Source organism: Aegilops tauschii, chromosome 2 (genome assembly GCF_002575655.3).
Source record: "Aegilops tauschii subsp. strangulata cultivar AL8/78 chromosome 2, Aet v6.0, whole genome shotgun sequence".
Classification (NCBI taxonomy): Eukaryota; Viridiplantae; Streptophyta; class Magnoliopsida; order Poales; family Poaceae; genus Aegilops; species Aegilops tauschii.
Genome location: NC_053036.3, coordinates 427143879 through 427158428, shown reverse-complemented (window position 1 = coordinate 427158428; position 14550 = coordinate 427143879).

Below are 14550 nucleotides of genomic sequence, written 5' to 3'. Positions count from 1 at the left end.
TAACACGAAAGAACAGAAAGAAAAAAGAAAAAAATAAATTTTGTTCATTGGGTTGCCTCCCAACAAGCGCTTTCTTTATAGCCATTAAGATAGGCTTAAGATTTCAACAATGCTCACACGAAAGATAATAATTGAAACACAAAGAGACCATCGTGAAACATATGACAAACACATTTAAGTCTAACATACTTCCTATGCATAGGAATTTTATAAGCAAACAAATTATCAAGACAAGAAACATCTAACATATGCAAATAAGAGGAATAAAACATTGACGATCTCAATATAACGAGAGGTAATTTAGTAACATAAAATTTTTTACAACCATATTTTCCTCTCTCATAATAACTATATGTAGGATCATAATCAAATTCAACAATATAGCTATCACATAAAATATTCTCTTCATGATCCACATGCATGCAAAGTTGACACTCTTCCAAAATAGTGGCATTATCATCAAATAAAGTCATGACCTCTCCAAGCCCACTTTTATTTAAAAAAATCATAAGATTGAACACTCTCCAAATATGTGGGATTATTTTTAGCTAAAGTTGACACTCTTCCAAACTCACTTTCAATATTATCGCAAGCATATTCATCATGAGGTTTAAATAAATTTTCAAGATCATAAGAATCATTATGACCCCAATCATGATCATTGCAATAAGTAGTGGACATAGCAATATTAGCATCCCCAAGCTTGGGGTTTTGCATATTATTAGCACAATTGACACTAAAAGAATTTATAATAACATCATTGCAATCATACTTTTCATCTAAGGAGCTATCATGAATCACTTCATAATTTCTTCTTCTTTTAACACTTCGTCACAATTTTCAGATTCACGAATCTCAAGCAAAACTTCATAAAGATAATCTAGTGCACTCAACTCTCTAGCAATTGGTTCAACATGATTGGCTCTTTTAAAAAGATTAGTAAGTGGATGAGAACCATATCAATAAATTTTTAGCAAGCGAAGATGCAAGCATATAGAAGGCACATGGCAACACAAGCAAACAAAAGATCGAACAAGAAAAAGGCAAACAAAAAATTGGGCGAATAAAAAGGTAAATTTTTGTGACGTGGGGGAGAGGAAAACGAGAGGCAAATGGCAAAAAAAAGGTAAATTGCGAGGAGATGAGATTTAAGATTAGGAACCTGGTATATGTTGAAGATCCTCCCCGGCAACGGCGCGAGGGATGATGCAGCACAGCGGAGGTAGGTATTTCCCTCAGATATGAAACCAAGGTTATCGAACCAATAGGAGAACCAAGCAACACAACGTAAACAGTCCCTGCACACAGATAAAAAATCCTCACAACCGACGTGTTAAAGGGGTTGTCAATCCCTTCCGAGGTACGGCGCCTCAAGATAGGCAAACGGACGTGAGATCAATTTGGTAGTAGATTGAAAGATAGATCGCAAATAAAATAAATAGAAATAAAATGCAGCAAGGTCTTTTTGTATTTTTGGTTTAATAGATCTGAAAATAAATGCAAGAGAAAAGTAGATCGCAAAGGCAAATATATGAGAAAGAAGACCCGGGGCCGTAGGTTTCATTAGTGGCTTCTCTCGAGAAAAATAGCAAATGGTGGGTGAACAAATGACTGTTGGGCAATTGACAGAACTTTGAATAATCATGACGATATCCAGGCAATGATCATTATATAGGCATCATATCCAAGATTAGTAGGCCGACTCCTGGATGCATCTATTACTATTACTCCACACATCAACCGCTATCCAGCATGCATCTAGTATATTAAGTTCATGGAAAAACGGAGTAATGCAATAAGAACAATAACATGATGTAGACAAGATCTATCAATGTAGAGATAGACCCCATCGTTTTATCCTTAGTAGAGACGATACATACGTGTCGGTTCCCCTTCTGTCACTGGGATCAAGCACCATAAGATCGAACCCACTACAACGCACCTCTTCCCATTGCAAGATAAATAGATCAAGTTGGCCAAACAAAACCCAAATATCAGAGAAGAAATATGAGGTATAAGCAATCATGCATATAAGAGATCAAAGAAACTCAAATAACTTTCATGGATATAAAAAGATAGATCTGATCATAAATTGAAAGTTCATCGACCCCCAAAAACACACCGCAGAAGAGTTACATCATGTGGATCTCCAAGAGACCATTGTATTGAGAATCCAGCAAGAGAGAGAAAGCCATCTAGCTACTAACTACGGACCCGAAGGTCTACAAAGAAGTACTCACGCATCATCAGAGAGGCACCACTGGAGGTGGTGAACCCCATCTGAGAAGGGTGTCTAGATTGGTTCTGGTGGTTCTGGACTCTGCGGTGGCTGGATGAGTATTTCTTCAATGCCTCTAGGGTTTCTGGAATATTGGGGTATTTATAGAGCAAAGAGGCGGTCCGTGGGGCACTCGAGGTGGGCACAACCCACCAGGGCGTGCCTGGGCCTCCTGGCGCGCCCTGGTGGGTTGTGCCCCCCTCGGGGCACCCCCCCAGGCGCAGCCAAGGCCCATTACGTTCCTTCTGGTCCATCAAAAATCATCGTGGAGTTTCATTGCATTTGGACTCCGTCTGATATTGATTTCCTGCGATGTAAAAACATGCAGAAAACAGCAACTGGCACTTGGCACTATGCCAATAGGTTAGTACCAAAAAATGATATAAAATGACTAGAAAATGATTATAAAACATCCAAGATTGATAATATAACAGCATGGAACAATAAAAATTATAGATACGTTGGAGACGTATCAATCACCACACCGGTGAGATCGCGCTCGCCTGCTGGCAAGCCGCCAATCAACACCTCGCGAGTTGCGAGGCTGAGGAAGAGGCGTTGTGTCGGTGCGCTGGGAAACGGCCGTGCACCAGGGCACTCGTGGCGCACCGCAAGCACTCCTGCGAGCGATGTGGCTTTTAGTAGGAATAATTTAGTTTCGTAAGGCGATCTCATTAGTTTTGGGATGCAAATGAGAAATCCCGAACGTTCGGGAATTATTAGCGTCTTTAATTAAGTATGTAAAAGGAAAAGTTTGGAAACCTTGTGTATCCGTACGCATTTTTTAAGTACGTGCATATAGCACAAACTTAACTATATAACGCACTACATGTCTCTCTATATATATGCTTGGAGACTATGCTACTACTATTACAATTGTACGTGCAAATGCACGTTTTAACATTACGATGCGGGTTTTGTAAAAGTAGAAAAACAGCACTAATCAAGCTTGTGAAACGATTCAATGCAAAAGAAATGCAAAAATGCTCGTTTGAATGTTTACTTTTAGTTTCCTTCTCTGTGGTTATTTCTCTATCGTACTTTCTACGGAGTATCTCAATGGTCGGGAAGGCATGCAAATTCCCAAACCGCTTCCTACACCCTGTATCGAATTGTTTTCCTAACAAGTTGTGCCGTGCAATTGGAATTCCAACTTGAGTACTACTAGGAGTACCAGGGGCCAGTTCGTTTTGGATTTAGATTAGTAATCCCATAACTACTACCTCCGTCCTCGTTTATTGGTCCCCATTGTAATCCGTGTCAAATTTTGACCATAAATTTAACTAATGAAATGTTTATGCATGTCACCCAAAATTATAGAACTTTTGTTGACCTGCACTAACATTTTATCAGTTAAATCTTTGGTCAAAATTTAGCACAAATTACAATGGTGACTAATAAACCGGGACAAAGGTAGTAGTTTAGAAGCCCAAATGAATGAGTGAGGCGCCTTATGTTACTCTCCACTGTGACTAGTCTTATGGGAAAAGCTGGGGAAGAGACGGCTTCTTTTTTAAGCCGCAAAAAGAACTGACCCTAGGAGTAGTAGCTAGGGATACTAGGAGTAGTAGCTAGGGATCGAGTGTGCGAGATGAACCAGACAAAGTAAATGCAGAGATTGAAATGCAACAAATATGGAGGGATGTGATGGTTGCTTGTCTGTTTATTTTACCATGCCACTTATTACTGGGAATGGTGGGGTTTTGTGATATGACGGCTTTACTGCCGCACCACGAGCGGGGTGAGACTCCCGTGCAGCATTGCCCTCTACACTAGTACTACCTCGGTCATGGTTTATTAGTCCCCCATTGAATTTGACTGAAGATTTAACTAACAAAATGTTAGTGCATGTCAACAAAAACTATATCGTTGAATTCGTATTTGAACATAGTTTTCAATGATATAATTTTTATTGACATACTATATATAATGTCAGTTAAATTTATGGTCATACTAATGTATAGTAAGGTGCCCGTGTGTTGCACGGAACAGTGAAATGCATTGATCAGGGAGTTGTTTATTTTGACAAAGTATGTGGGGGCCATCTCATCTGTAATGAGTATCGATACGTTTCTTTGGATATTATTTCTTCTCTAGAGCTCACAAACATCCCGGTGAAATAGATAAAAAAGTATCTTTTGCAAACAAAACCGTTCAACTGTTCAACCTCCATCCAAACTTGTAAAGAAATAACACTTATTGTGCTTTGCAAGAAATGATCTTTAAGAATTAGTTTTTGAGTATCAATTTTGTTTATTTTTTCTAGACCACCATGAATGTACTCCCTCCGTCTAGGTGAATAAGTCATCTTAAGTTGTGCACCGTGACCAATAATGAGGGGAAAACGAGAGAACTAAATGTTTATTTGCTAATTAATAGCATTGCATGCAATGAACTAACCGCTCCATGTCGTGTTTGGTAGTCTTGAGTCATTGAAAACATGCACGCCCCACATCTCTTATTGGTTGATATGTCAAGAAACAAGAAGCGAGGTGGGAGTTAATGCACCACGCCTAAGTGTTTTGGGATTATTTGGTTTTCGTACGATGACTTAGAGCGAGTACAATAAGATATACTCAACAGGCTGTAAGAAGTAATGTAATATTTCTAATACTTAGTTGGAGGAGAGAGGATAGGAGAGAGAATGTAAGCGGGCTTTCATGCAAGAGTCAGCTGAGGGAGTCCTGGACTAAGGGGTCCTCGGGCGTCCGGCCTGTTGGACATGGGCCGGACTGATGGGCTGTGAAGATACAAGACCGAAGACTCTCACCCGTGTCCGGATGGGACTCTCCTTGGCATGGAAGGCAAGCTTAACATCCGGATATGAAGATTCGTTTCTCTATAACCGACTTTGTACAACCCTAGTCCCTTCCGGTGTCTATATAAATCGGAGGGTTTAATCCATAGGGACAACCATAATCATATAGGCTAGACTTCTAGGGTTTTAGCCATTACGATCTCGTGGTAGATCAACTCTTCTAATACTCATATTCATCAAGATCAATCAAGCAGGAAGTAGGGTATTACCTCCATAGAGAGGGCCTGAACCTGGGTAAACATCGTATCCCCTGTCTCCTGTTACGATCGACCTTAGACGCATAGTTCGGGACCCCCTACCCGGGATCTGCCGGTTTTGGCACTGACATTGGTGCTTTCATTGATGCGTCGTCTTCAAGAGGTGCGATGGCTCCGCCAGTCATCTACAACAACGCTGTCCAGAGGAAATTTTTCTCCCCGGCGAAATCTTTGTGTTCGGCGGCTTCGCACTGCGGGCCAACTCGCTTGGCCATCTAGAGCAGATCGACAGCTACGCCCCTGGTCACCAGATTAGTTTCGGAAACCTGGACTATGTCGCTGACGTCTGGGGAGACTTGATCTTCCAAGGATTCGTGACTCCAACCCCCGCTCTAGCTTTAGATTCGGAACGCGTCGCCATGTCCGAAGACGGACTTCACGAGCCCGCCGGACTGTCCGCGGCAACCAAACCCAGTACGGGAGAACCGGTTGAAGTGGCATCGCTTGCAACCATCATGAAGCCAGACTCCTCTCTGGGCACTGGCTCCGAACTCTCAGAGTAAGCACCGTGTGAGTCCGGCCGGGGAGTATCCCCCCGCTGTACTCCGTGTATTTTTCTCTCACTGAACAAGCCTCGCCTTTAAGCGAGGCTCTGGACCTAATGCGATCCCTTGTCATTACAGAGGAGCAACGTCCGAACTATGCCCAGCCCGGACTAGGGGCTGAGAGCAGGGAATTTTCTCTCCCACCCACCACCCACCTTATAGCCATTGTCGAGGATTTAACCGACATGCTCGATTACGACTCCGAAGACATCGACGGTATGGACGACGACGCCGGAGAGGAGCAGGCCTAAGGCCCACCGCATACTGGACGCTGGGCGGCTACCTCCACGTACGATATATATATAGTGGATACATCCAAAGATGATGGCGAGGACGGCGGTAAGGATCCCTTTAAGGACAATAACGCTGATAAACCACCGAAGCGGCCGGCGGCATCAGCGGCGCCGTTCAAAATCACGCCATGACAAAGAAAGCAATACCGGCACCGGAGAAAATAATACTCCAGAGAATCCCGAAGACCCAAACGCCCTCATCGAACAAGCTTCCGAATATGAAGGCAGCGAGGAAGGGAAAAGTAACCCCAACGAGCAAGTTGGGAACGACGACTCGGAGGACAGCACCTATATGCCACCCTCCGAAGATGAAATAAGTCTCGGCAATGAAGACTTCATCATGCCAGAAGAACCCCTCGAGCAAGAACGCTTTAAGCAACAGCTCATCGTAACCGCGAGGAGCCTGAAAAGGAAGCAGCAACGGCTTCAGGCCGAAAAGGATACGCTCAACGACAAATGGACTCAGGTCCTAGCAGCCGAGGAATATGGCCTCGAGCGCCCAACCAAAAGTTATCTGAAGCGCAAGTTGCTACCTCAATCCGATGACGAGGAGCTGGAGCCCGTACCATCATCACGCAATGCGGCTGACCGACCACCACGTGGCCGGGACAAAGCGGCAACTCAAGCCGAACACCAGCCCGCACTACCTCACCGTAAAGGCAGATATAAAACAGCTCGGGGACATACATATGACCTGCGGTAGAACATGGACAGTAGAACAGGTCAGAACAGATCGCTCTATGGATCACGGGGGCGCGCCCCGACACGCGACAATGGCTACCTAGCCGGACGCAACAATCATAATCACGCCCGGGCTGATAACCGCAGACGGACTCCATCCGAACTATGTCGCGACGTGGCCCGATATAGAGGTGCCGCACACCCCCTTTGTTTCACCGATGAAGTAATGGAACACGAATTCCCAGAAGGGTTTAAACCCATGAATACTGAATCATACGATGGAACAACAGATCCCGCGGTATGGATTAATAATTTTCTTCCCCATATCCACATGGCCCGCGGTGATGATCTCTAGGCCATCAAATACCTCCCACTAAAACTAAAGGGACCAGCACGGCACTAGCTAAACAGCCTCCAGAGAACTCCATTGGCAGCTGGCAGGACCTGGAAGACGCCTTCCGCAATAACTTCCAAGGTACATACGTCCAGCCACCAGATGCCGATGACTTAAGTCACATCATCCAGCAGCCCGAAGAGTCAGCCAGGAAGCTCTGGACCAGGTTCTTAATTAAAAAGAACCAAATTGTCGATTGTCCGGACGTTGAAGCCCTCGCGGCCTTCAAACACAGCGTCCGGGACGAGTGGCTCACCCGCCATCTCGGTCAAGAAAAACCAAAATCCATGGCAGCCCTTACCGCTCTGATGACCCGCTTTTGCACGGGAGAAGACAGCTGGCTCGCTCATAGAAGCAACAGCACCAGCGATCCGGGCACTTCCGAAGTCCGAGATGGCAACGGCAAGCCACGACGCAATAAACACAAGCGTTGCAATAATAATGAAGGAACGCAAGACACGGCGGTCAACGCCAGATTGGAAGTCATTTTCGATTCACCGAACAACTTTCAAAGCGAAGGCTTGACCTTCGATATTGTCCCGTTCCGCAGTAGCTACCATGCACTTCTGGGGCGTACCGCTCTTGCTCGTTTTTATGCGGTCCCACACTACGCCCATGCAAAACTTAGGATGCCCAGTCCACGCGGCGTCATAACAATAAATGGAAATATGGAACGCTCCCTCCGTACGGAGGATCATACAGCAGCTACTACAGCCGAAGTACAAAGCGGCCTCATCAAGCCGCGTATCTCATCGGCCATTAAGCCGCTGGTTTCTATTAAACAGGACCGATCAATCTTAGAGCTGGATTAGCAGTTCGGCCTCCGTCGTCCGCCTCATACACCCGCAAAATTTGTACCGTGCATACATAATTATGCACTTAAAATACCCTGGTCATCAGCGGAGGCACAATACGGACAGGCCTACAAGCACTCCCATAGCCTCTTTTTCTTTTCCAACTATTTTTTATCTTTGACCACAGGTGGCTCAAAGGCTTGTCATCTCATGGACTCTTTCGGAGTTCGGCTTCGTACACTCACCCAAAGGCTATTCTTGTTAAGGAGTCCTTTAACCGAGGCAAGGCGATGCAGACGTGCGACATGAGGTCCAAATAATTTTTTGTAGACCGCACTCTCTATTTCGAGCCTGTAAAGTGCCTTCTCCCTCAGCCTGGGTTGTGGCGTTATTATCTGTAAGATGGCAATTGACATATCAATCAGATTCCAGTGGACTTAATCCGTATTCAGTATTCGCTTTTTCTAAAGAACTGAATTTTGCTTCTTCGGTTGTTTCACACACGCACCTCGGCACAAATTGCCAGGGGCTCGATATGGGAACAAATGAGTTGCCGACAAGTCCGAACAACTTTATAACATACTTCGGCGTCACGAGTTTGGCCTTATATGCATCAGCTCTGAATCATGTCTTTGGTCAATAGTTGGGTTGCCCGGCTCCTGTGCTTACTACCTTACGTTCCGCTCTATCGGCTAGGGTAGTAAAGGGAGAACTACTGCGATTCTGTTTCCGGTTCATCTGGTCAAGCACCTCAGTAGAGAAAGCCGAAAACTGACTGCCATGATGCGGCAAGAGCTGGTCAACCACTCGATGACTTATCAGAATCTTTCGCGATTCCTTCCGTATTACATGAAGGACCGTTCTTCAGGTCACCTATGTAACGCACCGTATTGGGATAACCGCGTACATACCAGGGGCTATATCGTAGACCCACCGTCAAAATCCTATGGCTAAGTGAAAGTGTTAAAGCCCTATAGTCTGATTGCCTCGTTCGCTGCATTGACACCTCCTTCACGGACCAAGACATTGGGTCAAGAGTGATCAAGTGCTTTTCCGAACACCCCCATATTTTATGCAAGGGGCCGAAGCCGACGACTGGAAAACTTTCAGATTTTACAAAAACGGCCGCACAGGAGGAACCAAAGCTTTCAGGCAAAAGTATAAAAAACATAGCCTTAATATATCATAATATTGTTTTTTACAATCTCGGTACATTCACTCGAAGTTCATATCGTTTGAGCACTGACCCTCTATCAAGCGGGCGCCCTCTAGGACATCTTCAAAATAATGCTCCGGCGTGTGTTTGTCCTTGCCCCCGACTGGACTCTTCGCTGCAATATCGGTGGCCTTCATCTTCGCCCAATACGTCTTGACATGGGCAAAGGCCATCCGTGCACCTTCAATGCACGCTGATCGCTTCACGACATCGATACGCGGCACCACATCCACAAGTCTCTGCACCAAACCGAAATAACTATTCGGAAATGGCTCAGTCGGCCACAGCTGGACTACGACGTCCTTCATGGCAGATCCAGATATCTTGTGGAGCTCGGCCCACTGGGCCATCTGTTCGTTCAGCAACAGCAGGCGCTTTGGCGTGCCGAATTGTGACCAGAAAAGCTTCTCCATTGCATACCCTTCTTGCGCTTGGTAAAACTGCGCCGCATTGGAGGCACTCTTCGGCAAGTCCAAGAATGTGTCTGGAGAACTCCACATTTGATTAAGCGGGGCATACTTCGGATCGCCGAATTTCGTCTGTAATAGAAAGGGCTTGCTGGATCTCCTCCCGAGCCGCTCTCGACTCGGATCATGCTTCTCTCGCCTCTCGTAAGGCCTTCTCGAGTTCGGCTACTTTGGCCTTGTTCTCCTCCTCGAGTGCTTGGCATTTGCCAGTGGCATCCTTTAGATCTCGCTCTATGGTAGATATTCTCCCTCGCACTGGCGCCGAGCAGCCTATTCAGCCTTTAACTCCTCGGTTGCCTTCTTGGTAGCCAAATTACTTATCCTGGCTTGCTCCTTGGCTCGGGCAAGCTCTGCCCGAAGGGTTTCAACCGCGGCAGCACTATCTGCAGTTGTGCATGTCTTAGTTTATAATCCTCAGCTTTGTGCTCATGCTATTATACATACATATATTAGCCACCCCAAAACATACCTTGCGCCTCGTCGAGCCGCCTATTAGATACTCCCAAACGATTGGAATTTGAGAGATGGCATTCAATTAGCCCTTCTCATTGAGAGAGAAAAACCGAATGGTTTCATCACGAGCGGCAAAAATAATCACATCCTCAGACGAGTGTGTCAATTGAATTTCCCTGGCAGCACAATCAAGTTGAGCCTTGTGCTTAGAAAGCCAGTCCATCCCAAGAATTAGATCAATATCCGAGTCACCAAGAACAATTGGAGAAGACTGAAATTCATAGTCGCCCATCTTGATGGAAACATCCGGAACCATCATACTAGAACTCAAACGTTTACCCGGAGAAACGACATCCATGGGTTTACTCAGATGAGAACAAGTGAATTCATGCTTGGCAAAAAAACGGTCTTGACATGAAACAAAGAGATGCACCAGTATCAAAAAGAACTTTTGCAGGAATATCGTTAACAGGAAGATTACCCATTATCACATCAGTAGATTCCTCCGCTTGAGCTGCATTCATCATGTTCACCTTTGCAGACTTTGGATTATGCTTGACCACTGCATTGCTGGAAGATCTGACAGGAGGAGGAGGAGGAAGACGCCTTTGGTTGAAGCACTTGTTAGCATAGTGACCTTTCTGCTGACATTTGTTGCAAGTCACCTATGAGAGTGGACGGTGATAAGGAGCATTGGACTTTGGAGCTTGATTCTGAGACTTGTTCTGATAGCCAGAGTTGGAAGAACCATGGCCACCTTTGTTCTTCTGCTGATAAGTCTGACGAAACGGAGGAGGAGGAGGCAACCAGAACTTCTGTTGCTTAGCTGTCACAAGTGAGGAAGAAGAAGACTGAACTGCGTCCCTGACTCTTTTCTTAGAAGCCTCACACTTGAGCTGAGCAGCCTCTTGCTTCAGTGCCATATTATAGAATTGATCAAACTGGGTAGGCTCAACAAGAACGAGAGCTAACTGCAGATCCTCTTTAAGGCCACCTCTGAAGTGATAGATCATGCTCTTTTCATCAGGAACGTCTTGTTTAGCGAAGCGAGCAAGTTTCTGAAACTGGATGTTGTATTGATACACAGACATGTTGCCTTGCTTGAGATTGCGGAACTCCTCACGCTTGCTCTCAACAACACTTTGTGGCATGTGGTGCGCTTTGAAGTCCCGACAAAAGTCAGTCCAAGTGATCACATGACCTCCTCTGGAATCTTTGTATTGTTGATCACAATCAGCAGCTTGGTCCTTGAGCTGGAAAGAAGCGAACTTGACATAGTCCTCAGGCCTGACATTGCTATATTCAAAATGCTTGTTGATGTCCACGAGCCAATCATCGGCATCCGTGGCCTCGGCACGGTAGCTGAAAGACTTGGGCTGATTTGCGAGAAACTGGTTGAGTGTAGCGAAGTGAAACTGATTGTTGCCTTGACCTTGATTGCCTTGATTGCCTTGCCCTTGAGTACGTTCTTGCAAGAGCTGCAGAATCATCTGAGCATTGGCGTTGGTGGCTGCCATGATAGCCTGCCATGCCTCCGGAGGTGGAGGTGGTGGCGGAGGGTTCGCTTGACTCCCTTCATTGCGATCCAGATTCTGACGCGTTGGCGGAGCCATCCTGAAGAGGGTGACATCCGTTAGCATCTTGATAGACAAATAGATAAGTAGAATCAACGGATAGAAATTGCAACATATAGTCTTCACAATAAACATTCGAACGAAGATGAACGAATGAATTCCGTAGTAAATCATCACACTTCCATAAGTTGAGAAGCCACTTAGAAAAGATATGGAATCAACATATGACTTCGAAGCAACTCGAATACCACAATTCAAAACAAAACAAAACAAAGTATTGGCTTGCAGAATAAGACGGAACAAACATATGATAGAGGTTTCGTCCGAAGTTTGTGTGGTGGGGCCCACACGGGCTCAATCGTACAACACCATCATGTACAAGGCTGTGCACATGACATACGAAGCGTCCCCGAGTCGGCATAGCCATGGACTCTTTAAGACACTACGAGACCACTGTAAAATCAGCCGTATACAGGCGGACCACTAGACGTCGAACCCCAATCTCATATCATGCGTCTGTCGGAAAGATATCCTAAGGCTACTTGAATTCCCACTTATAAACTCCCGAAACTTTCTGGTTATGCAATCTGGTATTGGGGATACAGCGGACACAAAATATATCACCCAAACTAGCAATCCCTAGATCCAGCTGTATCCATCCGTCAACACATAACCAAGAACCTTCGGAAATCGTTTACCTCAACCTTCGAAAAACATCCGTTATACAAGTTATGGCAATACTCCCGAACTCCCGCCCCAGTACTGGGTGGCGTCGAGGTGATCTCACCAACAACTGCATAAAAGAGATTTCGATGTCGGCGAAACTCAGGTATTCCAGAACTGCAACGATAAAATTGTGACGACAACACCTCGGAGCTCAACTCCCCGGGACACTGCCACAACCCCTAAATGTCAGGAGGCACCAAGAACAATGTTCTCGTCACAAAACCGTCGGAACGATTCCAAGATACCCGCGTGATCCTAATTTTTTTTAGTGAAATTGAGGAGAGAATAGTCAAAACTCTACGTCAGGAGACCTCACCAGAGCGACGAAGGGACTGGGGAGTAAAAAGAATCCTACTCTCCGATATATATAATCCTAAGACTCAAAACATTTTTGTTCTAGACTCAACAACGCCAGTGATTCAATCAAGCAGGGGGCTCCTAAGTCGGGGATGGCTCTGATTACCAACTTGTAACGCCCACGATGCGGCTATATCTCCCACGTGTCAAGGCACGACTTAGAGGCATAACCGCATAGTGGTTTTGTCGCAAGAAGGGTCATGTTCACACAATCCCATGTAATGAACAAGAATGGGATAAAGAGTTAGCTTACAATCGCCACTTCACACAATACATGAATATAATTCATACATCATCCAAAATACAAACATATAGACCGACTACGGTCAAGAACCAGATGAAAATAAGACAACCCCAAATGCTAGATCCCCGATCGTCCCAACTGGGCTCCACTACTGATCATCAGGAAACGACACATAATAACGACCATGTTCCTCGTCGAACTCCCACTTGAGATCGACGCCATCATCTGCACTGGCATCGTCGGCACCTGCAACTGTTTTGGTAGAATCTGTGAGTCACGAGGACTCAGCAATCCCACACCCGCGAGATCAAGACTATTTAAGCTTATAGGAAAGGATGGTGTAATGAGGTGGAGCTGCAGCGGCAATAAGCATATATGGTGGCTAACTTGCGCAAAAGAGAGCGAGAAGAGAAGCAACGGAACGGTCGTCATCTAGCAATGATCAAGAAGAGATCCTGAACTCCTACTTACGTCATACATAACACAGACCGTGTTCACTTCCCGGACTCCGCCGAGAAGAGACCATCACGGCTACACACGCAGTTGATGTATTTTACTTGGGTCAAGTGACAAGCTTTTACTTGGGTCAAGTGAGAAGAGACCAACCGGACATTAACAAATTCCCATCTGCCTCATAACCACGGGCACGGCTTTCGAAAGATAATACCCTGCAGGGGTGTCCCAACTTAGCCCATCATAAGCTCTCACGGTCAACGAAGGATAAACCTTCTCCCGGAAAGACCCGATCAGTCTCGGAATCCCGGTTTACAAGACATTTCGACAATGGTAAAACAAGACCAGCAAAGCCGCCCGAATGTGCCGACAAATCCCGATAGGAGCTGCACATATATCGTTCTCAGGGCACACTGGATAAGTCAAGCTACGAGTAAAACCAGACCTCGAGTTTCCCCGAGGTGGCCCCGCAGGCTGCTCGGTTCGGACCAACACTCGAAGGAGCACTGGCCCAGGGGGTTAAAATAAAGATGACCCTCGGGCTCGCGAAAACCCGGGGGAAAAGGCTTAGGCGGCAAATAGTAAAACCAAAGTTGGGCCTTGCTGGAGAAGTTTTATTCAAGGCGAACTGTCAAGGGGGTCCCATAAATCACCCGACCGTGTAAGGAACGCAAACTCAAGAAATATAATCCCGGTAATCAGTAACTAGGGCGGCAAGAGTGGAACAAAACACCAGGCATAAGGCCGAGCCTTCCACCCTTTACCAAATATATATAGATGCATTAATTAAATAAGAGATATTGTGATATCCCAACATATCCATGTTCCGACATGGAACAAACTTCAACTTCACCTGCAACTAGCAACGCTATAAGAGGGGCTGAGCAAAAGCGGTACTTAGCCAATCAACGGTTTGCTAGGAAAGGATGGTTAGAGGCTGACATGGCAATATGGGAGGCATGATATAGCATGTGATAGGTAGCGGAGCATGGCAATAGAG